Source organism: Accipiter gentilis, chromosome 20 (genome assembly GCF_929443795.1).
Source record: "Accipiter gentilis chromosome 20, bAccGen1.1, whole genome shotgun sequence".
NCBI lineage: Eukaryota > Metazoa > Chordata > Aves > Accipitriformes > Accipitridae > Astur > Astur gentilis.
In genome coordinates, this window is record NC_064899.1 from 1,323,693 (window position 1) to 1,351,681 (window position 27,989).

General features: G+C 39.5%; 1 protein-coding gene across 3 annotated transcripts in view; it reads right to left on the reverse strand.

Moving 5' to 3' along the window:
* SEMA5A (semaphorin 5A) overlaps nt 1–27,989 on the reverse strand; it is a 327,513-nt gene that overhangs the window by 240,633 nt on the left and 58,891 nt on the right. Inside the window, exons 1-2 of one of the 3 annotated variants that reach the window (XM_049823924.1) lie at nt 21,303–21,359; nt 3,933–4,028 (exon numbers count right to left, since the gene is read on the reverse strand). The gene's annotated coding sequence lies outside the window, so the exon portion shown is untranslated. Of the gene's footprint in view, nt 1–3,932; nt 4,029–5,212; nt 5,259–21,302; nt 21,360–27,989 lie in introns of those variants that run through there. The other 2 variants (XM_049823926.1, XM_049823923.1) reach the window with 2 other exon arrangements.

Sequence of the window (27,989 nt, forward strand, 5' to 3'; positions counted from 1 at the left end):
TCTTCCATTTATCTAAAACCACACCCTTGTATCTCTTCTTCCTGCAAGAAAAATACTCTTTCCTCAAGACTCTGTAAATCACTATTTGAAATATTCATGTCATCTTTGTCTTTGCAAATTTTGGCCATGCTACTTAGAAATCCTTTGAGTCTCCATTTCAGCTGCTTTAGTCTTGTTTTAGCTACTGTTTTAACAAAATTCATTTTTACCAAAAGCAACTACCACCTCTAATCTAACGAAAAACCATTGTTCTCCCCTCCTCTGTTTGTTGATTTCAAAGCCCCTTGGCAAACTTCCCAGAGTACAGATACTGGTACAGAAATTTAAACAATCTTTAATACTTGCATGGGTCCATCCATCTCAGGTCCATAAACCACTGATTGAAAACCAAAGACGCTGTTTCTTTCATTCCCAGTATCTGTTCCTCTCTAAGCTGCTAAAATCCCATTAATTCTTAAGAATTTTCTTCAGTAGTTTCTCATCCTTGCTTACCTCTTCCCATTCAATTCCCTCAGGTCACTTTACCTATTCTCTACTAATCTTTTTCCATGACCTTCTCTCTTCCAGTAGCCTTATCCGTTTTGGTCATTACAACTGCTGTCATGCAACCCTGTCACTTTTAGCCTTGCCCCCTTGACCATCATAATATAACTCCAACATTTTGCCTCTCAAGCTAATTTGTAAGCACAAAAGTATCTCCAAGTTCAGCACTTTTTTCATTCTCTTTGTACTCTCTCAAGGCTCTGGCATTTCATCTGGCTTCTCTCTCCCTGCTAAGTCGACTGTCTCTACACCAAAAAGGGTGTCACTAGGACTTACATAGTAAGAAAAGGTATTTTGGTAATTCCTCACCCTCTGACATGTAGTACAGACTGTACAGGGAACACACTAAGGGGAAAAAGCGAGATATTTGGACTACGAACTGAACTCTCAATAAAACAGCTTGAACATATTAAGAGGAATTTAATTGTAATTTATCAAGTGCCAAAATAAGATAAAAAGCCTTTATTTTACAATGAGGGGAAAAGTCTCCAAGCTCAGTGTGAGATCTCAAATTACATAACAGCTCTAATATTTTTTAAAATAGTTTTATCAACAGAGTTCTATTCTGGGACTGCAACCTTACTATTTATAAAATAGCACATAAGAACTGCCCCAGTGGACCAAGCTGGATGTTTAGCCCAAATGGAATAACCAGTCTTGTTCAAACTAAATATCCAGCCTGACCCACTATCCTGTCTCCAGGAGCAGCCAAGAGCAGATGTCTAAGGGAACAGTGAAAACCAGAACAGTCTATAGAAATACTCTTTTCCACTCCTCCCAAAACACTGCACAGCTTTCCACAATTTGCAGCTCAATAACTTCCTTACCTAGAGATAGTACCTTTGTTTGACACCTCTTTTTTTTTTTCCTCCCTCTTTTTTTCCCTGCCTCCTTTTCCAACTTTGTTCAGCAACACCCATGCAGCATACAGAGCATCCCATGGCAAGGAATTTCAGAACTGACTTACACACTATGCAAAGAAAAACTTCTTTTCCTAGCTTTGAAACTGTTCCCTGCCTGTTTCACCTGATATCTCCTCTAATATAAAAATAAGGTAGCACTGAGTATTAATTTCCCGTCCACACACCTCACAGCTCTTATCATTCTATAGGCCTCTAGCATTAGCATTTGGCCACTATCTCTCTTCCAGTCTGCAGACTCTTATCTAAGTAGTTGGTCTTGCATGGAAGTTGCTCCACAGACACCTGCATCCTGCTGCCCTTCTTCATTCTTGTTGACCTTCTCTGAACCTTTTCCAGTTCTCCTCCACTTGTTCTGAGATAAGGAAACCAGAACAGCACACCATATTTAAGACACAAACATACCACAGATTTAGAGTGGCCAAATGATATTTTGATCTCTCTCCTTTAGAGCAGCTCCTGATATAAATTTGCTTTTTGACTGCTACTGAAGTATAGAGCTGATTTTTTTCATTAAATTACTGCTTCTAGTCCCAAGATCCCAGACCAGCTCAAAATATTTTACCATTACCGACCCTGAATTTCATCCACCATTTTAATGGCCATTTAGTTTTATAAGGTTCTTTCGCAGTTTTTCAGCCTGGCCCCTTTTCTTTTACCTTCTTTTGCCCTGAATTACTTAAGTTTCAGAAATAAACTGTGTCACCACACTTCTGTTCTAAACCACCTATGAATATGAATATCCCCTCGGGCACTCAGAGAGACCTCTGTGGAAATCCACTAGTGATTTCCAACACATTTTTCTCCTGGTGTTTTGTTTCTTAACATTTAACCAATTATTTACACAGTTGGCAGTCCTCCCCCTTAACCTGTGCCTGTTTAGTTCCTTTAAAAGTTTTTTGAGAGGACTTTGAATATGAAATGCCTTTTCACAATTTAAGTAGAACAATACATCATAAAAATATCTTTCACCTGCATGCTGGTTATCTCCTTCAAAGGACCACAACAGTTTAGCAAGACTTGGCTTCAAATCACAAAAATGCTGCCTAGAAGGGATCTCTGGGAGTCATCCCGCCTGACCAACCACTAAAAGCCACAGTAGATCAGGTCAGCTGTAGCATTTTCCAGCCTCTGCTAGGAGAGATGCCACCCCATCCTCCCTAGGTAACTTTTTCCAGTGCTGCAGTACCCTCCTAGCGAAAAAGTTTCTCCTGCAGTGCCCGATCAGAACATTTCAATCCGCAATCTGTGTATGTTAACTCCCTGCTATGTGGTTCGCCACTACTAACAACACTGGCTCCGTCATCTCTGTAAACACCCGTCAAGTAGTTGAAGGCTAATATTAACCTGTTTTAAATCTCCTCTTCATCAGGGTCCCCTTCACAGAAATTAATTCTTTCTCAGTATCTCCATCATACTTATCCAATGTGCTTTCTAAAACAGCCGCTAATCTATTTTTTTAATTAATCCACTCCATTTAGACAAGAGGCCTATTGGTTTCTAGGCTCCCTGATACCACATAAATGCTTTCTAAAACATGGCATCAAATTAGACATCTTCAAGTTCTCAACTGCTGAGACACTTTAAAGCAAGAGGCTGCACACCGCATTCAGCAGCTGGCCTACTTCACTCTTCCGTTCCTTAAAAACCTGGATAAGCTACATCTGGACCTGTTCAATTGGGAACATGCAATTTGTTCCACAATCTCACCTACAAATGCTTCCAGCTAAGAAAGGCAATCTCATAGGTCTCCCATAAGAAGGGTTCCAAAACAGGAACCACCCCACGCTTTCAGTGGTGAGCATATACACATAAGAATTATTTTGTTTTCTGCCATGGCTTTATCTCAGATCGTTCATTTCATAATATCATTATACACAGGTCCCACAGACTCTTTAACTAGCTTCCTGCTACTGGTGTGGTTGAAAAAAAACATTTATGAATTTTTTGTTTAGCCTGATAGGGGAATTTTTTGGTCCTATTTCCTTCTTTGAAGACAGCCACAGCTTTTTTTAAGATGTCCTCTTGCTTTTAATAGTCTCCTCTACCTTGTTATTTAGGTATACAGGCTTCCTTATCCTAAGTCTTTTTTTAGACTGATGGTAAGCCTTTGTGCGGAGCCTCCAAAACAGCATCCTAAAATAGCATTTCTGCCACCTACAAACATGTTACTCTTACAGTTGCCCTTTCAGTTTTTCTTTAAACAAACATCCCCGTTTTTACATGGTTTCCCTTTTTGAAGTTGAGCATAATTTAAGAGAGGGGAGAAGAAAGGAGAATTGTGGGTTGTTTTTCTTGCATTCCTCCCGTTTCCATTTCTTGCATTTCCTTAGCTTAAGGAGGAGAGAAAGGCAGAATACTTGTAATGGTCTACAAAGCCATCTCACAAGTGCTTTTCCAGACAGCATCTTACAAACTCTCCATGACATCACTGTCTACCCACTGGACAAAATACAGTGTCTTACCTACCTTTTAGTCACCATCCCTCTGTAATCATCTACTGCCTCTGTTCAGCACTTGTGCAGGGCTTGGCACAGTGGGGTCCTGGGTCTACCTTGTAGGCTCCTAGGAGAGAAGGAAACATAAAAGAGAAAGAATAGGTATTGAAGAGACAGCTCATCAGCAATTCTCAAACATTTATAGCAGTCATAAAACATCTGTCTTTCAAGACAATAAATCAGAAGTGTAAGGCACTGAACTACACAGTGTGAACAAGAACCAAACAGAAAGAGGGAGAAGAAAAAAATCATTCTTTAAAATAACTGGCAGCCTGGGATGAGAATCAGAAGAGAAGAGTGCTTGTCACAGAATTACCAAAATCCATGGGACATACGAATTTGAGAAAAATCCTTACTGTAAAAATCTCCCTCGGTGCCCTAACCACCACTAAAATTAAACTTGCCTAAAACATGGGCTGAAATCTGGCCCCAAGTGAAATCCATGACAAAATTCAGGTGGGCAAAACTTAACTATTGTTTCATCTTTCCGTAAAGAGGAAAGGTCAAGAGACAAATGCAGTTACTGTCTAATGTCTCACAACAACACAAAAGACATTTTCAAGAAAAAGAGATGCATCATTAAGAACATTGCAAGACGTTAACCCATTTTGCAGGAACAACAATGACAATATAAACATTCAAAAAGTTATCTTGCTTTTTTCTTTGTTGAAATTAAGACGGTACTGCTAATCAAGTGCTATCTTTACTTAAAACAGCAAGACAGGAATCACATAGCAGTTTCCTGCTCTCAACACCTCAAAAGGTACTTCACTTCAGAAGTAAAAAACAATAATAGTCCATGCAACTTAAGCATTCGTTTCTTAGATTGAGAATGTCTACAGCACAGAACAAATATACTAGCAATCAACAGTTCACCTTTGAACCTAATCAGAGACATGAGGCAAAAAGGAGTCATCGTTCCGCTTTGTCTACTCACTTACATAAAGTGACTCTACTAGATGACTGGAAGTGCTTGAGATTTTTTTTCCAGTGCTTCTCTGACCTACGAAAGTCTCAGGAAATCTGTCGAATTCATAAGCACTACTGCATAAAAATGTTTTATAACAAGGAAGCATCATTTGAGCAAGAAGAACTCTCCAGGTTAGACAACGAAGATCCAGATTTATGTTGACCATGTCAAAATTTCTCATGACCCCCCTGTTCCCTATCACCGAGTACTTCAGATTTTTATCATTTATATATATGTTCTTCTAAATTAAGAATTTATATGATATGCGCACATATACACACCCCTCCGTGAAATTCAGCGATGTCAAACTCTGCTGTAGGAGTTGCCAAGAGCAGATTTAGATAGTGTTCTCCATGGCATAGGGATCAACCGAAGCTAAAGGATGGAAGGTCACTTTGAATTTCACAGTCCAAGGTGGTAGGTGAAGCTTATATTGTCGAGAACACATTGCATCACCTTTTCTTCACCTCCCACTTTTCAGAAAGGCAAGGACAAATTTAAATTTTGGAAGAGGACCAAGTCCTGCTTTTTATATTACTATGTAATATAAATACTTGAACACCTCAGCGCAACTACCCGCCACCCATGCACGTCGATGACAAAGTACTCTAAGACATTCAGTCTGTCAAGTAATTAATTATAACTGTTACCATGCAGTAAGTTCTACAGACAACTACAAGCAACCCATCTCTAAGATGCAGTGTGCTAGTGATTTATGTATGCACTCACTACACCAGAACGAGCAGCTGAATTATTATGCTTTGAAACATTACAAAGAAGGCTGTATACCTCAATTTTTCTAAACAAACCTGACAGTACTAGTGCTTTCTATATGCAGTTCAGTCCGTCCACTGACCCCTCACCACTCATTTCACAATTCGTATTTCTACATAAACACCTCAGATTTTATTTTAGCAAACTAAAAGCTTTAGCAAGTTTATTTTTATTCTAATCTTAAGAATTACCTAGACAAAACTGGAAAGCAGAGTCTGAATCCACCTTACTGATTTAGGGAAAACAGGGACACACATAGAAACGAACTCGTAAAGCTTGAATTTCTACAGATTCATGTCTTGCTCCCCTTGTAACTCTTAATATGGCAACCCTGCCGTTCCTGTGACTGTGGCAGCACTCTCATCGGGCACAATACAGTATATGCTGTCGGTAGGATAACACCGGAAATTAGCCCGAGTATTCATTTAGTTAAGCTAAATTTAGGCTAACTCAGCCTACGCAGCCCACACCAAACCAATCCTACAGAAACTGTAAATTAAGCCACCAAAATTAGAAGACTGACTGCAAAAAACACTTCTTTTTTTTTTTTTTTATTTTTTGGGGGGGTGGGGGGGGGGCGGGGGGTATATAACCATGTTTTAATTTACTTTTGCTTTGGTTTAGCATCACTTACTAAAGGAAAAAGGCTACAGTGGCTGTGCTCCCTGCCTGTGTCTCCTACCCTTTCTTTTCAAAATGACTTCTGAAACTGATGACCAGTTTCAATCTAACACAAAGACTTCCATGAAAATGGCCAGGCAAAAGAAGACACAAACTCACTTTCCAAATAGCTGTTTTTCCCTACTCTCAGTGACAATACAGGCACGCGAGAGGGGAATTCAGCCATGGTACATTTTATTTGCCCAGAAGCACATTAATTTAAAAGAACAGGGGAAAAAAACCTTCTGCAACTGGATAAAAATATACATAGGTGTGTACTAGTGGAAGTTTTCCAGAGATCTTCACTAGATTCAATGATACACACGTAGGAGTGCTGTTTCCCACTGCTGTTAGAATATGGTTCCGAAGCCATTGGTACGCCCAAGCAGCACGATTAAATGTGGTGGGGGCGTGGAGGAGGGCGCACGTGCAGTTAAGAGCCTTGCTGTCATACGGATACAGGCACCGCTCTCACATCTGTCTAGTGTATTTGGAAAGATATTTGGCTGCACACTGAATCGAGCAAAGAAATAATCGTAGCATGTCTAGACACCATGGCTTGTCTGCATGCCGAGACTTCCCGCTTGCGCTGCAGCTGCGCGGCGCGGCTCAGGCAGCGTGCCGCAGCAGCAACCTCACCTCACCCAGGCAGCTGGGAGCCTGCCCGGGCACCCGGGATTTCCATACACCACCTTACAGCAGCCATCGCTCACCTCGCGAGGCAAAAAAGGACACCGAGAGGGATGAGAACACGCCTGCTCCTTCACTCCGCCAGCCAGCCTTGGCTCCTGCTCCGCAGAGATCACAACCTGAGTTAGGCGAGTTGTTCCAAGTGACTTCTGCCGATGCCAGGGCTGAAGCAGAAGTGTCAGGAGCACTGGAGAGATGGGGCTTTTCCCCGCTTCAGTGCTCTCACCACCTACGCACAGGAGAACTGAGCGCATACAAGTAAACTTTATGCGCTGCTTAAAATACTGTTGAACAAATTATTTGCTTTTGGTGCTATCTGGCAGCAGCAGAGAAAATCATGACAAAACTGAAAATGTACCAAACTTGACAGGGAGTGAAAAAAAAAAATAAATTAAAAAACAAAGATACAAATATCCTCCCTCCTCTTCCCTTCCTCCAAAACCCGCCTGAATTATGCAAATATATCCCACTTTCAGGGATGAATCAAGGATGAATGGTTAGAACAGCTGCTATATACAACCTTGTGCTCCTTCTGCAGAAACTAACATTTCTCCTTATAATGTACGCTAGCTAATATTACTACTTATCTTTCTCTTTTCATGCTGAAGAGGTCCTCACATAAGGAAAAAAATCTCATTAAATCCAGCTTATTTGCTGGACTAAAGAATGGATGTGTAAAGATGGCAATTATTAAGCAAAACCTAGACATAAGGAACACGAAAGAAACAGGAATACCCTTCTTATAAAGCTACATTTTGTTTATATGCTTTTCAAATCACAACATCGAGTAAAGTAAAACCAAAACAAAATAAACGTAGGAATTTTTAGGGAAAAAAGCAGAACAAACAAACAAACAAAAAACTCAACAACATCCTTGAGGACGTCCCAGCCGCCACCGTTTGAGACCACAGAACCAGCCCACACAAACGCATCCCGAACACGCAGACACCCGCAGACACCCGCTGCAGAGCAGAACCTCAGTGTATGTAGCGCTACCGCTGCTCCCGTACTCCTTCACGTGCAGGGCTGGGAAACATCCAGGTCTTCACAGATGTGTCTCCTGGTTCAACTCAGAAATCACATCCAGACAAAACAGGAGCAGCACCAGGACTCCCTTAAGCTCCAGCATTGCTCTTGCCTTGCTGAACGCAAGCTCTAAGCCACGAAGAGCCGTGGACATCCGCACACACGCTCCCACGCGCAAATCACACAAGCAGCGGATCTGACTCATTCAGAGTTTGTCAGGCTTAATTCATAGGCGTGGTAAATCTAACACAATCAGAACACAAGACACTCACGGCCCATATGAAGATCATCTCTGAAGAAAAGAAGAAAAAGAAAAGTCCCATAAAGCAGACTCACTGCGTTTGCTGTAACACATGCCAATGCTGAGGAATAGGACTCCTGGTCATATTCTGCATATTGACAGCTATACTACTGGCCATGGTACCTTTCTTCCAGTTTTACTGAAAGGCAAGCTCTGGACAAAGAAAGTTAGACTCATGAATTACCAACAGCTTTAACTCTATTTACAGTATCACTTTATTCTCCACTAGGCCAAAATAAGAACAAATGTAGAGACTGGAGTGCCAGGACAGGAGACGTATGGCTGACAGGAAAGCATAGGTCAGAATATGTGAAGTCACCGGTCAGCCAGAGTTCTCTGGTTCAAAATTACAGAACAGAATGACATAACATTTATTTGGTTTTGCAGGGATTTGACTAATAATAGCTCATTTAAAGTCAGTGAACTTGCCCTACTTACTTGCTTTAACTCCATCTAGGTCAAAGTGACAAGACATGGTAGTGTAAATTTAACCTTTTAACTAACTAACACAGATTTATAGTCCAAGAACAGCACTTAGTTCTTGCCAAAACCCACCATGATTCCCAAAATAGTAATTTTTAAAGTATAATACATTATTAAGACTGCTGACAGAATGAAGAGCATTACCTAGTTTAAAATGGTAGAGATGGAGAAAAAACAGTAATAAAGGAGAAATTATTGTCCTGTTGCTCCCACTGAAGTCATGTTTTTCATGAAGACTTCAAAGAGAGAGGAAAACATGGCCTTTATCCAACCTTCTGCAAATTATACCACTGAGTATTTTTATTTAAAATAAATCAGTTCTCATGCAACTCTGATCTCGAGCTTGACAGTAAAACTTCTTCTGAAAATATGTTTGAGCATGACACCATTTATTCTTGTGCTTTTCCAGTCTTTGACTGAAGTCTATAGGACATTTCAAGTGCTCTGTTGCCACTAGTATTTGCTGTCTACGTGTCTCCAAACTCTTACATGGTTTCCTGAATCTGAAGTCCACTGGATTGATGAACTAGAAAAATCTGTCCGGATTATCAAGAATACTGACAAGAATAAAACCCTTCAGCCGAGTCATGTTAGTACTGTCAACACAAGAGGCCGAGAGTTTCATGACCAGGGAAATTGACTTCATAATGAAAGTCAATGAAGAGAATTATTAAACACCATAGCATAATGTACACAAGATGTATTTGTGTGCATGTGTGTGTGCATGTCTACAAGACTTAAATAAAAAACAATGTTTCTAGCATTCTGGGGTCTCCTTAAGATGAAACTCAATAGCTATGTTGTGTCAGGTTCCCTCCCCCCCCCCCCCCCCTTTTTTTTTTGGGGGGGGGGGGGGGGGTGACGGGGACAAGGGGGGTGGTGGTTTTTTTCTAATATTGCAGTAAGGATACCATGCAACAATCTTCATGAGAAATCTCCTCTCTTCCCCAAAATGCACTGCTTCTACCTCTTCTACAATTTTCACCTGTAAGAAAAATAGTCTCAATGTCCCTCCACTCACCCTGATAAGAGCAATTGCCCGTGGAAGAAAACATCATTCCTCTTCTGGAATTCTGCCAAGTAATTTCATGTCCTATCTAACTGATTCTCAAATTTAAGTCATGCACTCAAAACTGATGTTAGTATGTAAATCTTAAATTTCAATGATCACCATCTAAGTTCTTCAATATCTATGACAATTTAGGAAAAACAAGCAAAACAGAATACCCTGTAATATATGCATTTAGTCTGCACAAAACCAAACAGTTGCTCCCTTCCTTTCATTAACCAGTACATGGCTACTTTATTTTCCAAAGAAGGCGAGTAAGCTAAGAAAGGTAAAACCAAAACTATGGGTACCATAGAAGAGAAATCCTGAAGAAAAGCATCTTCAGATATGTAACCATAAAATAATACATTACATTTTATCTGACCTTGTGTAAGAGCCAGTGAACCTTTTCAATCTAGTTTTTAAAAAATTCTAGATGACAGACACCTTTTAGAGAAACAAGTCCACAACCCTCAGGAGAACCCTGGTTTTTATTTACTATTCTGAAAGACATTTTCTGTACTGCAGGATACCAGCTGGTATATTTTCTGTAGCATACTTAATTCAGAGACATCTGCTTGCTAGCAGACCAAGGATGAAGCTTGGGGTTATGAGACCTTGATTATATTTCTGGCTCAGCAACTGATTTGTGGTACAGCTTTGAGAAACTTACTCTGTCCCCATTTCACCATTGTAAAATGTGAAGATGTCTTCTAACATATCCCAGTTTCTTTAAATAAAATGCAAGTTTTTATATATCTCAGTGAACTGCATTGTGAAAACTGCAGTTCCCATTAAGAGTGAACTCCTGAGTATAGTGAATGTTTCAGGAAAGCTTTATGGTCACATTCTCTCAGTCAGAGCGCCCAGCTGCCTTCTGGAGAAACAGGACTGAACAGATTCATGTAGGTACTGCAGATGCCAAATAATAATGAAAAGACTAATCCTGAATATTGCAGCTGCTGATAATGCTCGTTGCCTAACAATGCAGAAAGCATTACACTCACTATTGCCTACAGCATGCACTGCTACAGAGAAAAAGAAAAGAATTGATATGTAGTCTGGGAGAATCCAAGATGATAGTCTGAAGAGGAAAATAACTCAGTGCATATAGCTTGAGGTTATGAGGAAAGCGTCTGCTAATATGCAGCAGGCTCCCGTAATTGTGCAGCTGAAGTAATAATACCCCAACAAAATGCCATTACAATGTACAGTGTTTTAACAACTGTGCCAGTTTTCACGCGTGTCGGTTTATTCCACAAGCTGGCTTATCCACTTTGTTAGTCTAAATGCTCCAAAATGATTTAAAGAAATCATATCCACTACATTTTAAACACAGGAGACCATACTAAATCCTGGGTAAGTCTATTAAATTTAATTGTGATGTATCGGGGAAAAAAAATAGATGTGTACTCTGCTTTTCAAAGTGTGGGGGGAGAATTCTTAAACAATACTGGGTGGGGGGTTGCTTGGTGCAACACATCCACAAGCTTCAGACAATTTAGGTTCCCAGCCCAAATGTGTTGGAATCATTTATAATATGAGAGAATTAATAAGAGTTTCTTAATCTACAGTTCTTTCATATTCTGACTCAATTTTATTTTTTTTTGGCTTAGATTGTTCTCATTCAGTGATGGATGCTTTCCCTTCTTCCATCTCAGCATGCACGAGAGAAAGACAAAACTTAACATATCCATCACCAGAGCCAGAACACACAGCACAGTCCATCTGGTACCATAAATCGCAAACTGGTAGATGCTCCCCCCTTCCCTCACCAAGCTTCGTAGCTCTTCTACTCTCTCTTCAGCATGAAGTCAAATGCTGTGGGTTTTGGTTTGGGGGGTTTTTTAGGTGGCTGTAGAGATAGCAAGAATATGGTGGTTGTGATCTGGGCATATTCCAAGACTTGTCTGAAATATTCTTACCCAGGGCCAAATGTTTTCCCCATCAGCCATGAAAGCATTCAATGCTTTGGCATTCTTCTAGCAGCCTATCCCTCCCTTTGCCACCCAACATGCATGCACACTCCCATCTGCCTGGCTGCTTGCAGTGCTGAAGCAATCACAAATGCCTCAGGCAAAGCAAAGATACAGAGGTAAACACTTTAGTCCTGGGCATTGTCCCAGGGAGGACACACATAATAATTTCCAAGCTCCTCCTCAACAGATTATTTTTTTCTTGTGTTCAGTACTAACAAAATTAAGGAAGGAGAAGAGTTTAATGCACGAGTACTATCCCTGTCAAGAATTTCATTACAATGCCTAGTTCATCATAAGTTGTTATTAAAAGCAAACGTCTACTATCTCCTACTGTGTACTAGGCTTAAATGACAAAGCAGGCAACAGATCCCAGAAATGCTCTGCACTGTGCCTACAGCTAACTTCCTTTCACAGCCCTCCTTGCCCTCCTCCAGCATCTCCGGTCTTTGCAGAATCTACACTGACTTTCAAGTGGCATATTACATTCACTTTTTTTTTTTTTTTCTTGAAAGTTAAAGCACTAAGTAGAGCATAAAGTACATGATTCTGCATTCGCCACACTGATGTCCTGTATGTTCACCTCAGGCAGCAGAAAAAGAATACCTGGATCTAATTTTGCTCCTGTATTTCAAGTCTGCACGAGATACCCATTTGATGTAAAAACATAATATAAAAGCAGCAAGAGGATTTGGTGGCTGGTGCTGGGGAGGATCTGGAGTTTTCGCACTTAAGTGGTTGGGAGAATTTATGCAGAAAAGTATGCAGAGACATTAAGCACATTATCCTGAGGGGTGTTTATTAAAATGCAACGTTAACTTCGGTATCTGATATCGGTTCTCATTATCTTTGACAATTCACCAAGCAAGACTTACAATTTAGATGTTAATTCACAACTTAATAGTATGAATCAGTAATACATACAGAACTAACTGCAGCAAACTGCCCAATAAACAGGAAACTCCTATTAGAAATGCCTTTAGGAATTTTCAACAACTTGAATGGTGACACAAAAGATTTTTCTTACCAGGACAGGATGGGAGGATGCATGTCCTGTCTGCAAGCATTTATATGATCCCACTGTTTCTAATCGCTTGTAATTATATGAGAAGAAAAAGGCATTTGATTTAGAACATCTGCACCAGAGCAAGTCCCTAATATTTTCCTAGAACAAGTGCAGGAAATATATAGCACAAACAAGGAGAAGACAGAACTACAACACACCCAGATTTGATATGGAAATCCTGATGTCAGGACTGGTTCTCCCTTCAGAACTACAAACAAGACTGCTGGAAAAGTTGCCACGTTCCAAAGTTCTCCTCCTCCTCCTTCAAAGGTAAGAGAACGTGAAACAATGCAACAAAGCGAAGAGAAACGTGCACAGCAGATAAATCTGTGAGATAATCACGCTTTGTCTAAGATAAGATTCAAACTCTACCACTGACTAAATATATACACTTGGTGCTTCGTGCTGCATTTGCCAGTGCTTTTAGCCATCCCACATCTTAACTTATTCTCTAACTTTCTACCCCAAGGTCTGAATTTTTTCAAAACAAATTAACTTGGCTCCCACACTACATTGTACTGGAGGTAGTATTGATACATAGAGATTATAAATGAAAATTAGACCACACAGAAGGGTATACTAAATTATCCAATTATCCTAGATAAAAACATGTTAAAATGGGATTTAAACAGAATAACATTACAGTAATAGGGTAAAAAAATACATATAACTTTGAAAATAATTGTAGTATTTTACAATCGTTATCACAGATGACAAGAAACTGAACAAAAATGTGAAAGCACATTTAGACTCCCAGACCACTTCAAATTTCTGCTTTACTTACGCTGTGCACTGTGTGCATATAAATATTGCTTGTAGCTCCAGATCAGATGCAGCTGCGTTTTAAGACCATTTCAAGTTTCTTTTATTTTTTTCATTGTTTTTCTTACTTTGATTCTCTCAAGAAAAAGATTTAATGGTGAAGCCACTGCTTTCACAAAGATGAGGAGTATACTACAGAATTTACTTTGGGGGGTTTGTCAGGTATCTGAAGTTTGGGGGTTGTTTGGGTTTTTTTTATAATTTAGACAACAAGCTGCAGGGATACATTTTATAGCTTCGTTACAACTTTTTTCCCTAAGGAAGCACTTTTATTCTCTCATCCAGAAATCTGATTAGCTGCAAAGACCCTTTTGAATTACGCGTTAACAGATTAAGAGAAATGTCTAATTCCTCTTGCCACAACACAGGACTATTTCTGGCCCTGTTTGTGCACTGCACCTCCACCTCCTCAGGGTTAGGACCTGCGCTCTTTGTTTTGCCATCATGACACCACACAGTCAGTGCTGGTCCCGAAGGGCACATCACCTGGCACATCTAGGAGGTCCCCCTGCTTCTCTCCCTTGGGAATTTCTGAGCAAAGGTGAACACTGATTAAACAGAATTCTAACTCAAACTTCTCCTTCCTTTAAACAACAGGAAGAAGGACTTAACCAAAAGGGAAAATTTCCTTGTAAATATGCAACCTTGACTTACTGGAAGCCTTAAGCCATCATAGCAGAGCACTCAGAAATGTTTTCATCAGACACTGTAGAAGCCTCTTTGCTCTGCTCCGTCTTTATCAACTGAAAATGATGCAACTGTTTGAACTAGTCTCAGGACTATACTATGCTGTTAATAGAAAAATCTTTTTTTCTCCAAAATCAATCTATTAAAAAAAAAAAATTTGCAGAGGCTTTCCTTCCCCCCTCCTTCATTTTTGTTTATTTCTTATCGTGCCCCCCACCCCCACCCCCCCGTGGTGGAAAAGAAACTAAAATCAGTTTATCTACTACTGTTAGCCTTCACTGCCAGTCAAAATAAAGTCAAAAGATAAGAAAAATCAAAAGATGCCTTTTGCTTTTGTTTGTGTGCACACACTTCTATGAAAAGAGTTATCTTCAGATGGTTCCTCTAGCGATATAACAGAGTCAAGATTCAAGTCACAGTCTTAACTGTGTTGCATTTGGAGAACTTTGACATTGAGAGACCGAATACACCCCCCCAGTTACTCAAAATCAGGCTCCAAATATGTAAAAATGTTCTTTGTTATACAACTTTAACCTATGTCGCACTCCTTCCTCATTCCCTGAAAAGTCCTCTTAAAGACATGCTTCAGATTCAGCAACGTTTGGAAGAAAATTTTCTCTACTAACTTCCAGAAAGAGAACTTTCACACTGTTTTGTATACTACTACTGGGAATTTCTGGAAAAAAGCAGGAAAGTTTTCTCTATTCCCTTGTTGCAACATGCTCTTCCCCAGAAGACCTATGGGCCTTGTACTTTATGCCTGAAGTCCCAAAGGAGGTAGAGCAAAGAGGCAATCAAGCAGTCAGCATGGTTTGGGAAACGAGAGTCGGGCAGTTCTGGAGGCAGAGACCAAACAGAGCAGGGAAAATAAAGCCGAGTGCTCTATTTTTACTTTATTATGCACATCTTGTTATGGCAGGCTGGTGATATATTTCAGAGCAGTTAGAATGGAGCTTATAGGCACAGAACACAAAGCAGAAGCTATACTCCTGTGGCTCAGTAATTCCTTATCCTCCTCTTCACTAAATGGAAGCCCAGAAAAATACTAACAATGGAAGACAGAAATAAACACTTCTCGATACACTCGTTTTAGGTATACAGGCTGCCTTCCTTTTTTACAGAGTTTAAGGATCATCTGCTTTTATATTGGGTAGTCAAGAAAACACCTCATTTTCCTATATAACATTAATGTGAAAGTACTGCATAGCCTCTACATGCAAAAGCAGATCCCATTTGAGACACAGGCATTAAGGCAGAGGAGAGAAGAGGAGAAAATCCCAATTCAATAACTGAAAGAAATCAAAACTAATATTGAAATGGAAAGGATAAAGCAAGTCATCAAGTGGGAGATTAATATACGCAGCACCAAGTATCTTGTTCCTGTTTACACGTTCTTACATGCTTAAAACTGCACGATGAGACAGTGCTATTTGTTCTTTCCTGACAACATCCCAATTTTGCATCTCTTGAAACATCTGTAAATCAGAAGACTCATTACAGACAATGGGTTACTTAAAAATTTCATGGCTAGGCCATGTACACTATGCTTTCCCCCCCCCTTTTTTTTTTTAAATACGGTAGAGTTTACTACAAATTCTAACAGGATATATCACTGGGATTTAAGACATCTGTTGTTATTTCAGGTTCAGAGCTTCGCTTGCAGTTTGTAAATTAAAATCAGCTTTCTCAATAAAAGCTAAAGTTAATGAGTGAAAGCTAAAGAAGAAAGTTACAGGCATCACAGTATTTTCTCTATAGCCTATTGAGTGAAACCTTTAGAAACGTCACAGTCTTTTGACAGCAATATGGCAAAATTAACAGGCTCGTTTTCCAGGCATCTCATCTGTACAATGGGATGCAAAGTCAATAGAAGCGATTAGTGCTGCTCAACGGCACCTCTGTTCTGACTCCCCAAAGTGCATAGTGGAAATCTTGTGGGGAAACTTGTAAGAAAACCCCAAGTTAGTTGCCCACCTCGTACTGCTAACCATGTATGTTATATACTGCACAGGGACAGCCTACTTCTTCAGATATCTTCTCCCATTCTGCATTAGTTTGTTTTCCATCAAACAGATTATGTCAGAGCTTTATTAATGCTCTTTTACTTGCCTCTGTGTGTCAACGATTCAAAGAAAGGAAAAGATGGAAAAGTCAGGACAATGATGTAAGTCTGCCACCCCTTTTTTTAGAACGTACTCTACAAAAAAGAAGGAACATCACCTTCAGTCGCACCAGCATAACCAAGGGGAGTCATTTTTGTTTTCTTTCAATTTATTTCTATAGACACACTACTTCTGATGTGTGGTCTACCTCCTTAGAGGAAAAAAAAAATGGCTAAGGATGCCAGAGCTATCCCCTTGATGGCAAAGGAAGAAGGAGAGTTGGAGAGTAGCAACCATGATAAAAATTCCATTCAGGTCACTATAAGCATTACCACTGGTCTCCACGAAACACCAAACAAACAAGACTGGAATTCATTCAACTCCAGCCTTTCAATACCTATAATTATTCCCAAAGGACTAATGAGGAAGCCAGTTCTCCATCTCATAAGAAATACTGACAGACAATCAGAAAGCAAGGCACTTGGTACTGTGCAGCAGATAAAGCTTGCCCTTAAAATACTGGGAAAGGTAGTAAGGGAAGTGGATTTTTAATGAATCCAACATTTCCAGTAATTTCATCCTACAGCGGAAAAGCATTCATCTGCTCCGTCTTTCTTCTCAGACAGTCCTATTTTTAAACCATCTGTTTCACAAAATGGCTCTATTTATATATTACAAAACTCAATAAGGCCCTCTAAAACAAATGGGAAGTGAGATAAAGAACGGAGGAGAACTATCAGTCTCATAAGAACGGCTCTGGATGGATTTTGACAACTTGCTCTGTTCAGACAAGTTACATCATTTCAATTACTTCCCTACTCATCAAAATGGGGTTCCAGACTTAGACAAGACAGACTTATATGAAGATGTGGGTAAACTCTTGTTTACAAGGCAATAATTATGCTTGATCCTCAAGAAAACTGACCAACATGCAAAATCCTTTGTATTTATTGAAATACTGGATGTCCTTTTCCTTCCACAGAAGATCTAATTCTTACACTCAAAGATACATTGCAGGCATGATTCTTTTTGAAATGCTTTGTAGATATTGGACTTCTTGAACTTCAGACACATGATAAAAGTAGCAAATCAGCATCTCTGAAGTCTAACGCATCATCACTCCCTATAAATCACCTCCCAAACAGAATTATTCTAGTAAAAACTTGATTCGCAGCCCACTCTTTAAAAGGTTTTTCAGTGTTTTATTGCACTTTTTTAATGATCTAATTTTACAATGTAATTCTTCATTACTTATCTTGGATCATCACCTTAAGCTCTTGTTTCAAAGAGCATCAAAAACAAAGGTAAGTTGTCCCCTGGAGTTCTCAAACATTTTTCTGAATAGCAAGGTTGGTCAAATTAAACTTCAAAAATCATGGCAACTCTTCTGAAATTCTTTTTAAATATATCATCTGTCACAATTTGGAAGGCAAAGAGTTTTCTCCAACAGATGTTCAAACCAAAAACTAATTTAAAATGCTAGTACCTCATCCTGCAGATGGCAAGCTTTGAGTTCCCTCCTGGTTTTTTGTTAAAAATCCCAATAACTTAGTCCTGCAAAACAGCTCTAAGAACCACTTCTATGTCATAGATTATTAAACTGAACCAACAAGAGGAATACGTTTAAAATATAACAGAAAGGTGCAACCCAATGAAAATCATCCCTTAAGCCCAGCTGGCATTTATTTTTACTAAACTCTCACTAAAGTCCTAAGAAAACTTGGTCACTTCCAGCTACAAAAGAATACAATATTTATGGTTATTCCTATGGATGCCAGCATCTCTTTTTGTTGCACTGTTTTCCCATTTTCTAGAACATCAATTTTAATACTAAGGAGTAGGTAGGCAAAAGAAGGCAGAAGTAAAACCACCAATCCTAAACACAAGAGATGACCATTTAATTTTATTTTATGATGTGTGCTTGGATAGGTAAATTGCACTGAAACAGAGAAAGAAATATGCAGGTACTATTTCTAACATCATCTCCCATCAGCCTTAAAATTCAAGTATTCTAACATACATACATATATACGCACATGTAGGTATATAAAATATAGAGTGATGATAGAATCACTTATCATAATCATCCAAACCGTTTATATAAAAAGTCTTAAAATATTTTATCATAAAACAGTGGGAAAAATCAGTCACTCTTTCATCTCTAGTTATGAGCATTACATGCAATTAGTTCAGAACTCACACCAAACATGTTTCTTTTAAGAATTAAAGGATGTTAAAATAACAAACAACAGCAAGAGTCCCAAGGCAAGATTTTAGAGAACCTTAGTTTTCTAAAATCCAGGCATCCACACACTTCATTGTCATTTTGGCTTCTCCATAGAAGGTGTCTCCCGAGATGCTGCTTCATCCTGGCCCAGGCTGCAGTCGGGTTACTGAAGTTCAGAATCTCAGAAGCATTTCAAGCCAAGGCACAAAGTCACCCTGCAGGACGGTTACCTTCGCTAAAGCTTCTGTTCCCCCAGCGGGCAAATCACAGTCCCTTCCTTGCGCAGAACTGCATACTACAGATCCTACTATTAACACTGCCATTAATAAACACCACATCTTCACAGAAAAGTGAAAAAACATGAAAGCAGCAGCCATGACTCGGAACAATCTGGAAACTGAAGATAAGAATGGAGGGACAACACAAGCAACAATAACCAAAAAGAGGGACAGCGTTCAAGGCGTTAACTAGAACAGATAACACTTTCTGTTAATTGCAAGAAACAAATATTGCAAAGAGAGGCACAGAAAGGGCCACAATCTCCGTGCCAAGCGCAAAAAACTCCTCCTCCAAAGAACCAAAATTAAGCCTGCAGGAATGATAAAGTATTAGGAATCAGCTCATGGGATTAACCACATCACCATCAAGATGTTTAAACTAATCTGTTCTCAGTGTGCCAGTCACAAATTACAATTTACTGAGATCTGATTACAAAAAGCAGCTGTTCCACCAAAACCACAAAAAAACAATGACTTAATGACAAGGACCACTGTGCGTGTTTGATCTACATTATTCCCCCAGCTAGTAGTCCTCAGACTGTAAATGCAGTGCAAAAATACCTTCCCGAGTACAGGAAAAAATACCAGCAATGACTGTTGCACTCTCTTCTACAGAAGCCCTGAGCACTAGTTGCACCTCTCTTGGCTGCTAAATACATGATGATGGGACAGCTTCTTCAGCTCTCATGTGCCTAAAAAGCATTGCTTACACTCAGCCACTATTTACAATAAACCTTGTTGTACTTTATGAACTTTCATTTTAAACCAGTTGCAGCTCTCAGCTTCTTATTTAGAAGCTGTAGAAGAAGCTCTCTTTTCCCGACATGAACGCAAGCCTTTTAGTTTGGATTTTGAAAAATCTAAACTCTCCAGCAAATTGGCTGGAAATAGCAAGTGCTTTGTAGTTCAAAACTTTTTCTAAGCACTGGTCACAGTCATCAGTAGTCCAACACTTCACTAGATGAAGGAGGACCAACAGAAGGGTACTTGAAACAAAACAAAACTTCCTTCCTGTTGAAAAGTAAAACAGAAAAAAAAAAAAAAAAGAAAAAAAAAAAGCAAAACTTTTAGCAAAAAGTACTGGAGCTCGTATTCTCCTAAGTGTATCAAGAACAACTGGGGACAGCTGGGACATCTAGAAATACTCAGAACACATGTCCAAACACTGCCAGTGTCCTCTGCCTTTGTGCCAGACTTCCCACAGGCTGAGCGAGCTCTGAAGCACAAAAAGGTTAGAGTGAAGAAGGGAACCTGAGGCCAAAAACAAGTTTAAACTGACCCAGCTGTAATAACAAAGGCACACATGCTTATACAACAATACATTTTTATTCTAAAGAAAACAGAAGTTTAAAGAAGTTTAGCTTTTTCTTCACGCAGATTACATCAACAGAATTTCTAGCTTTCACTTTTTTTTTTGTATACAGCAATAGAAAACGTTTTTAAAAGCAATGTGAAAAAGGTGAATAAATGCAAATACTGCTAAATTACAAAAGCCCATAGTTGCATCCACACTGAAAACAATGATAAGTTTACCCAAAGATGGTTTGTAAAATGATTAGCATTTTACCTCTTGGGAAAATTGCCTGAGAAATGAAACCATTTCCTTACAGAGGAATTAGAGGTCTGTAATTCCTGGAGGCATAATTGTCTAAAGGCACTAGAACTCCCCTGCCATCTCCGCTACCTTTCCACAACAGGCAAGAATAACGTGCAACATATGCTTTCCACAAACAGGGCAGTTGTCAAAGTCACTCGATATTTTAACATGCTGGAGGCTCCTGCAGATTAAGGCCATGGGGAGAGTTCAGGGTGAGGAACGCTCCGTGGAGGAGATTCTCTCATGTCAAAATAAGCAAAGCAGCTGAAACTCAAGACCTTTTATCTAATGTACAAATAACCTTCCCACGCACATTCTTCTAAAGCCTAGTCCTTCATACCCATCTATGTAAAATGTGCTCGAGAGGTGAAACACAAAGGATGTGCAATTACTGCAACAACCCTCACTAACTGTGAAGCACAGTTGCGGCCTGTTCTTATCCATTCAGATACAGGGCTGTAAACAAGCATTTTCATAGCACGTCTTTTTCACTAAGACAGTATTTCCACCCCCTTCCTGAAGGTTTCAGCTGCGCTTAAAATAAAAATAAACAAACAAACAAACAAATAAAAGCTCTTTCAAGGCCCCTACATGGACTACTTTCTCTTCTTCCCAAACCAACTGCCCATTTTACCTCCAAGCTGCCTTTGCAACCAGCTGCTGCTGCTAATTCACCATCAGGCCTTCCTCCCACTCGGTCCCTCTTAAGAGAAGCTGCATGTCAGCATCTGCAAATCCCTTCCCTGTTCTCCTACCCCTCCCTGCACTACTTTGCTGATGCCTTAAAAAAATCACCTAGCACAAGCACTGCTGTTTACAACACCAGACAGACTTGTTTCGCTATTCCTGGGTACTCCCTTCCACTCATCATCCACCGTTTTGTTTTAAGGGGGAAACATTTTGCCTTGTTCAAAGTTTCCTCAGTGTTTAACAGAACAGTTCTCATTGCGGCTCTTCATTATCAAAGATCTGCCTTCTGTCCTCTGCTTCAGGGCACAAACGTGACAGGGACCACTTCATACGATAATTACCTTTCAAAATAAAATATTCAATAATAAAATATCCTTCATAAAATCTGCATACAATATTTACAGTGAGCATACTCATACAGCAAATAAACACTTTACATGGATATATGGCAAAGCGATGGAGTGCCAGGTAAGCAATCCAATATATATAAGTGACCCACCGTAAGGGATGTATGTCGGAAGGGGATCCACCAGAAAACCGTAGGCAGTCTGACCTCAGCTACCAGCACAAGTGTGAAACCCGGGAAATGTTGGAGAAGAAATGCAATCTATTAGCTTTGTTTATGGTAAAGGATATTATCTCTAAAGAGATACAGTCATCTAAGATAAAAAGGGTTGCTTTTCATAAAAGCCGAACACCATAAACACATTGTTGGATTGTGGATGAAAAGCTGTATTAACTGATTAAAAATTAATTTGCATATGGCAAGCAAACACAACAATAAAGTTAGAAGGATAAAAAGAAGTATCGTGGCTTTACACACTTGCCAGAGCCTATCCTCCTATATTAAAATTCCTAGTAAGTTAGTCTAAATCCTTAAAAAAGTAAAAACATCAACAAGCGATAGGAGATGAAGATGTTTAGTAAAATTCGTCATATAAAGAACATAATTCTCTTTTCAATATGTCAAAGATCCCTTTAAGCAAGAAACAAGACTTAACTTATTATTTCCTATTTATGCTACTGTTACTATACCACAGCGATTAAAGATAATCTCAACAACAATGAAGATGAAGTGGTTCCATGTTAATTAAGTACTCATTAAAGTGAGACAACTTTATCCATATACCAGTGAAAAGCATTCTGAAACATCACAGAAAACCTCATCTCTGTATTCAGCGCTAAGCATTTCTGTCATCTCATTGATTTCAATAAGCTCAGTAAAATATTCTATTCAATGTAGCTGATTAATATTAGGAAAACAGCCAGTCATCCTGTGGAACTGGAGTCACAGTGATCAGCACAGTAGGCTTGTACAATTAGAAATTAAGAGTTATCGTTTAGAAATAAGCAATACTTCAGCTAGGATGACCTCTTACAAACCGCAGACGTTTAACTATTTGTAGTCCAGCAGACTAACAAGTGCTGTGTCCGGAGGGGTCGCAGAGGATGGCCCTCAGCAGAAGTTAAGAGGAGGAGCACAGGGAGGACCAGCCCACCTGCGGTGGAAGGACCGGCACTAGCGGGCGCCGGCGGCTGCTCGGGACGCGCGGGTGCCCGGCCTCGGCGCTGGGCAAGGACGGGCACGTCCCGAAGGACACGCCAGGAAGGCCACCGACACAACTCCTCTGCGCACCGCGAAGCAAAGAAACAACACAGCACTACGAGGCTTCATGATTTGCAAGAGTGTCCTCAGGAAATCGGTTTTCACATGAAAATACGGTCCGATATCTCTACACAATGACACATGGGGTTTTTGCTAAGGCGGGAACAGAGGAATCGGATATTTCTTTCCTCCACATCTCTCTCCTTAAGAGCCAAGTAAGCAATGTAAAAGTCTTCCTGGCTCACCACTCGTCTTCACCAGCATCCCTCTTAACTCTGTTTCTATAATGCTTTTCCCTATATAAAACAACGTCTACTCACTTACTGTGTATGTGTTACATATTCAAAACACACACATAAAACACCTAACACTGAGGACTACAAAAAAAAAAAACAACCAAAAACATTAAAATAAAATAAACCACTTTTACGTATTAAAACAAAGTTTTGTCTCTGCCTCCAAGTGACTCAAAGTAAAATATAAATACTACATATGCATTAGATGAGTGCATATGAGAATACAGCTCACAACATTTCCAGTTTCACTTTAATTCTTCTTTTTAAGACAGGAACTTCATGACTTGCTGTGTTTGAGCAGAGTTTTCAGTGTGATGGCTACTTTAAAGGTTACGAAGAAGGTATTACTCAGTTATCTCTAACTTGCATTTCCTATGCATTGAACTTACCCAATTTCAATAAAAAGAGAAAAGTGTTCTGCTCATCATTTATGCATGTGAAGCATTTTTCTCTATAAAGCTGGCATTCTGCCAGCTTAGAGATTGCCTGCTAAACTGCCCATCTTGGCTTGCGTTATGAAAAACAGGAACAGGCATGCTTTTATAAGGCACAGAGCCAAACTAGTAATACCTTACAATTTATATAATTACAGAAAATACAAACTTCCTGAGATGCATATAATAAGAAAAGTAAATTTATTTCTATTTCCATTTTTAAAAATCTGTCTCACTAGAAGTAGCTACATACCCACAGTATTTGACTTCATGAAAATAGACCAGCATCTACTAATTTCTAATACAAAGAGCATTCCATAACAAACTCAGGGCAAGTGCATTTTACTCTTAATTTGTTACATGCAGGTATTTTTTAAAAAAATATGCTGAAACAAAATTATACTGGGGGCAAAAAGAAGTAAAGTAAGAATCCAGGTGTTTAGCATTCATTATCATCATGCAATCAAATCATATGCCAGAAATCTTATCCCCACTGAGAGGGGTGGGTTTTTTTAAATACAAGGCTTCACTATTTTTCCCTTTAACACTAAACACTGAATATTCACTTAATGCTTACAAAATGCAAAGTGCTAACTTTAGTGTTATCAACCACTATTATATTCCTCATCAAATATCCATAACATCATGAGTCTATTAATACTACTACTTCCCAGTCAAAAGCTATCAGTAATTCCAGTTCTTCTAACACAGTAATAGGGCACTTGAGTACAAGGGCTAGAGAAAAGCAAAGAGCTGTGAAGGAATACAAGTGTCTTCAGAACACGTGCTTAAGTCCGCAATACATGCCAGGAAGGCCAGCGACACAACTCCAGAAAACCCCAGTTTCTAGAAACCTCTGCCCCTGTGGTATGAGTAATACAGGGGGAAAGAACTAGCCCCACAAAAAGTCAACCTCCGAAGCTCACATACAGATTATGGGAAAGACAAAGGCAGTTATTCCTCATATAGCCAGTCACCCTGTATCACCTGCATTTCCAGTGATACGGATATAGCAACTCAGTGACATTCACATGCTTATTTCCCATAATAACAAAAGTACATTTCCTTTTTTAAGGGTCAATGGGTTTTTTTCCAATTCTGTACTTCACCAAAACACCTCAGGATTTGGCATCTACTATGATGGCAGAAATTTATCTCAGACAATCCAAGTTTGACTTCACATCAAATCTTCTCAAAAGTAACTTGGGAACTTACATTTATTTGTAATTGAAATTGATCTGTAATGCACGTGCAATGATCTTAATGGGTTTTGCATGTGTATTATCTAGAGTTACGCTTTTAGACTCACATGCAATTTATTCCAACATGACTATCTTGGTTATTTCACAGTATCATCTTTTTCCAGCATCCTGTTTCCTTTTTTTTAAAAAATGAGACTAGAGCTCATAAAACCATCGTTTCCTTAGTTTTATTTTTCTCCAGCTTCATATGTTGAACAGACAGCAACTGCTTTAGAAATCTAAGAAGCTTCATTTTGTTTTGCTAACTTTGAGCAGTCATAAGATTTCCATCATCTTACATCCCCTGCTCCTCCAACATCTTGAACTTCCAAAACATCACAGCAGACTCTAAACAAACGTGGCTTACCCTTGTGTTGACATCTACTGACATCACTGCGGTTCAACCATCATGTATACGTGCCTAGACAGATGCACACAACAGACAAGATGATACTCTTTTGAGTCTACATACAGTAGTTTCTACCCCCTTTTAGCCTAGAAGCAAGCTCTTATATATATGCAAATATGATCCAGTCAGTTCAAGCTGCTCAGAAATCCACTGTAAACATAAAATTTATCAATTCTGACTTTGTACTGAAAAGTAAAGATAAAAATCAAAGGACAAGAGACTACACTGGTTCCATTGCTTATCTTCCATGATTCTTCGTTAAACTCCACATTTTTATGATAATCAGCTTTGCAGCATTATTCCCCTTGAGTCAACTGGTTTACTGCCATGAAACCATTGTATAATTAGACTAAAACATACAAGTTACAAGTCCCTGTAATTGGACTCTACTTTCTTATCCCCTCCTTATCAGAGCAAACATCTCTCTTCCAAACAGACATCTCAGAAAAATACTGAGGTAAGTGGTAAATCCATTGCATGCGATTGAGAAAGAGACAAGTACAACCCAAAAGATGCATGTACAGAACATCAACCACATGCTGTTGAAGCTGGAAAGTAAGAAGCGGGTATGTAAGAAGCAATTATCACAGGGTAGTAATAAACCACTTCCATTTGTCTCATAATTTCCAGCTGTCAAATTTGGGAAAGTGTCAAAGCATTAAGGATGTACTAACAATACCCTGTATTAGGCTTAAGTGCATTCAGCTGCGTACTCACTCCTGACTGAAGTCAGTGTCAGAATATCCAAAATACATCTCTAACAATGGAACAGGCTGCTTATTCCATACAAAACAAGGTTAAAATCACAATTTCCAAACCTTTGCTTGTACTTTAAAAAGATCTATGTACTAGTTAGCATTTGTCAAAAATAAAAATCATGATGAGTCTTACAAAAACTAAGTTAATGAGCCAATTATTTAATGTAAAACTTTATCTTTTCAAACTATTAACTTTTTGCATTCTGGGAAGCAGTTATCCATCAAAGCGAGCATGCAAACATATCACTGGAGGAGAAAAAAAAAAAAAGGGGGGGGGGCAAAAAAGAGTACTACTGAGCAGATTTATTCAAAAGAGCTATTTCCTACTTAAAAAGAATTAGAGAAGTTTCAAGCACAAGTTGCACTTTTATATTTAGAATAGCCAGACCAGCAACTCACAGGAACGCACAAAGTTTGACGCAGTCCATGCTGGGATGCAGTGCCTTGGTAGGGTCACAGTTCAAGCAGGGACAGTATAGCATATGCCAACATTTGAATTTCTGCCAGAACTGAAATAGCAGTTATGACTAAAAACATCATCCAGTTTTGGCCAGAGTAGAACTTGACAACTAAACTGGATTTAGAAATTTAAGGGGAAATTATAGTTTGTTTTTAAAAAAACAGTACTTTAAAACTACTTAATCCAAGCTAGTATTTGAAGTTTCAAATCAGATTTTGGCTCCCACTTGGCAGGTATCTCTAATGTCCTGGTTATTCTTTCACATTTCCCAGCATTCATAAATATGCAGGTTCTTGGAGGGCTTGATAGTTCCAGCAAAGATCCAAACAATCTCCAAAGAAATCAGCGCTGGCCTGGCACTGGAGCCAATCCAATCAATTTCTCCAAAAGCCCAGAGCACTAGGAAGTACACTGCTAACATGCCAAATGGTTATACTTACAGATAGTTTGGGTCCAGCAGAAGAATAACAGGAAAGGCATTTGCACATCACTAAACTTAGTTAATAGATTTGTTTTGCATTCAGTGTGCCCAGCTCGCAACTTGGCTAGTCAGCAACACCCTAATCAGAAGAGAGCATATACATGTGCAGAACAAAACAGAAAAAACTCAGAACTAACAAGAAGAAATTAGAGGGAAAGATTAAAAGTGAGATATGGCTTGCTTTTGTTAAAATCCAAGAGAAAAATTCAAGTACAGCTAATTGACGTGATTATCCTGGTCATGTACAATCACTATATATGGCATCTCTTGTGGGGTCCTCAGTAGCACAAGCTGCGAGGACACTTGGGGAGAAAAGTTAAAACCCAAACCTTCCAGGGAAGCAGAGAGGCCCTTGACTTAGATGGCAACCACAGACAAACTGTAGCTGCAGGCCTGACACAAATTTCCTTCATAATTTCCCCCGAACTGAGGATGAAATATTAAAAACTTACATGGCATACTCTTCAATACAGAGTCTGTAAGAGAGCAAGTGGAGAAGTGCTGTGCCTACCCTCACATAAACTCATACAACCAGGGAACATGAGACGGATTTTTGCGTTACTGCCATTTCACACAGGTGGAAACCATCAGCTGCCAAGCACTGAGGCATTGCTCTTCAAAGGAAGGTCAATAGCATAAATGCTATTTGTCAGGTACTGGGAGGACACAGCGGGGCGAGTGACAGGAAGACCTTTTGTTCCCATTTTATCGGGGGGGGGGGGGGGGGGGGGGGGGGGGGGGGGAATACATCACATAATACATACACTAAGTCCTCCTACCTGGACTGTCTCACAGGAGCAGCTAGCAGGGCATGGTCAAGTGTGAGCTGATCAAGTACAGTTGAAAATCAACTGTGTGATGGGCCCAATGGGTCTGTGGCAAGTCAGTGGCCACAGGAAGGAAATCCTGACTTTCCATTTAAGTTCTGAATCTAACTTCTCAAAGT